Below are 3,130 nucleotides of genomic sequence, written 5' to 3'. Positions count from 1 at the left end.
AATCGCATCCAATGAATACAATGTATGCATTATCATGCATCTCTTTATTTTTGCTTTCACTTTTTTTTGATATTTCAACCCTCCACGACTAAGCATAAAAACCTCCTCCATAACATTTATAAGCCACATAAGCATAATTAGGCGATTTTCTCATTTTTCGTGTGTGTTAGCCCAGGAATATTTTATGAACTAGCTTTCGGTCAAATTTTGTCTGAAACCATTATGGGACCCTCCAAAGGTACCCGAGGAATCAGTACATGCATCCTTGGCATGATTCATGATGCATTCATAGTATATTAGGGGCCGCACATGCCTAATTAAGTGATTTTCTCATTTTTTTTTCGTGTGTGTTAGCCCATGAATATTTTGGTGAAATGGTTTTCGATCAATTTTTGTCTGAAACTATTTTGGGACCCTCCGTAGGTAACCGATGGATTAGTACGTGTAGCCGTGGCACAATCCATGGTGCATTCATAGCATTTAGGGTTCGCACAAGCGGAATTAGGCGATTTTCTCTTTTTTTGTGTGTGTTAGCTCATTAATATTTTGGTGAACTAGCATCAGGTTGATTTTTGTCTGAAACCATTATGGGACCCCCTGTAGATACTTGGGGGATCATTACATGCGGCCTAGACATGATCCACAATGCATTCATAGCATTTAAGGCCGCACAAGCAAAATTAGACGGGTTTTCTCATTTTTTTGTATGTTAGCTCATTAATATTTTAGTAAACTGGCTTTCGATCAATATTTGTCTGAAACCATTATGTCACCCTCCTTAGGTAACTCATAGATCAGTACGTGCAGCATCGGCACTATCCACAACGTATTCATAGCATTTAGGGTCGCACATGAGGAATAAAGCAATTTTCTTATATTTTTCTTATGTGTTAGCCCATTAATATTTTAGTGAACTGGCTTCTGGATGATTTTTCTCTGAAACCATTATGGAACCCTCTGTAGATACCTGGGGAATCAGTATGTGCGGCCTCGGTATGATCCACGGAGCATTCATAGCATTTAGGGGCAGTACAAGCAGAATTAAGTAATTTTCTCATTTTTTTGTGTTTGTTAGCCATGAATATTTTGGTTAACTAGCTTCTGATTGATTTTTCTTCAAAACTATTATAGGACACCTTTTGTAGGTACCCATGAGATCAGTATGTGTGGCCTCGATATGATCCACAATGCATTGATAGCATTTAGAGGGTGCCCAAGAAAAATTAGGCAATTTTCTCAATTTTTCCAATGATAACGCCCATGAAGATTTTGGTGAACTGGCTTCAGGTTGATTTATGTTCAAAATCATTATTAAACCCTCCGTAAGTACTTAGGGTATCAGTACGTGCGGCCTCGGCATGACCCACGGTGCAGCATAGCATTTAGGGGGGTGCACAACTGAAATTAGGCGATGTTTTCAATTTTTTCGTATGTGTTATCCCATTAATATTTTGGTGAACTGATTTTTGATCATTTTTTCTCCGAAATCATTATGGACCCTCTGTAAGTACCCAAAGGATCAATATGCGCAACTTCAGCACGATCCACGGTGCATTCATAGCATTTTGGGGCCGCACAAGTGGAATTAGGCAATTTTCTCATTTTTTCGTGTATGTTAGCCAATGAATAATTTGGTGAACAGATTTCCAGTCAATTTTTTACCAAAACCATTATAGGACCCTCCATAGGTACCCGGGGGATTAGTATGTGCAGTATCGACACGATCCATAGTGCACTGATAGCATTTAAAGGCCGCACAAGCAAAATTAGGCAATTTTCTCATATATTTTTTTGTGTGTTAGCCCATGAATATTTTCGTGAACTGACTTCCAATCAATTTTTGTCTTAAACCATTGTGGGACCCTCTATAAATACCCAAGGGATCAGTACATGCAGCGTCGGCACAATTCACCGCGCATTCATGGCATTTAGGGGTCGCACAAGCAGAATTAGATGATTTTCTCATTTCTTTCATGTGTGTTAGCCATGAATATTTTGATGAACTGGTTTTCGATTGATTTTTTTTTTGAAATTATTATAGGACCCTCTATAAGTACCTAACGGATAAGTATGCGAGGCTTCAGCACGATCCATGATGCATTCATAATATTTTGGGGTTGCACAAGTGGAATTAGGTAATTTTCTCATTTTTTTCGTGTATGTTAGCCAATGAATATTTTGGTGAACATCGAAACCATTATAGGACCCTTCGTAGGTACCCGGGGGATCAGTAAGTGCAGTCTTGACAGGATCTACAGTGCATTGATAGCATTTAGAGGTCGCACAAGCAAAATTAGGCGATTTTCTCATTTTTTTTCGTGTGTTAACCCGTGAATATGTTAGTGAACGGGCTTCCAATCGATTTTTGTCTGAAACTGTTATGGGACCCTCTGTAGGTATCCGGGGGATCAATACATGCGGCCTCAGCACAATCCACAGCGCTTCATAACATTTAGGAGCCACTCAACATAAATTAGGTAATTTTCTTACTTTTTCATTACTGTTAACCCATGATTTTTTTGTGATATGACTTTCGATTGATTTTTTTGCAAAATCTTTACGTGACCCTCTGTAATGACCTGGGGGAACAGTATGTGTAACATCAATGTGATCTACGCCATTTTCTTAGCATTTCGGGCCACTCAACATGAATTAGACGATTTTTTTAATTTTTTGTGTTAGCCTATGATTTTTTTTTGATTATATGGTTTTCGATCATTTTTGTTTGCCAAACCTTTATGGGATCCTCCGTAACAACCTGAGGAATAGTACATGTAGTCTCGGCATGATCCGCACTATTTTCTTGACATTTAAGAGCCACTTAATTGAAATTAGGCAATTTCCAGAGTTTTTTTGCGTGTTAGCCCATGGTCATCAGACGATTTGACAATGTGTATGAAATTATATATAAACTCACCCATTAATTTAAAAATAATATCAATAGAATCAAGTATCATTTTGAGACAAGTAAAACTTTAAAACTACCGCACTCGTTCACACAAATCTTACTGACAAGGCAAAAAATGACAACCCAACACTACAACAACAAATACTTCAGTCTCAAACAAGTTTGACCAACAGCTGGACACTTGTGTAAAATCATACATTGCTAACTGTCAAGCTGCGTCAA

The sequence above is a fragment of the Solanum dulcamara genome, chromosome 6 (genome assembly GCF_947179165.1).
Source record: "Solanum dulcamara chromosome 6, daSolDulc1.2, whole genome shotgun sequence".
Taxonomy (NCBI): domain Eukaryota; kingdom Viridiplantae; phylum Streptophyta; class Magnoliopsida; order Solanales; family Solanaceae; genus Solanum; species Solanum dulcamara.
This window is presented reverse-complemented; position numbering follows the sequence as displayed.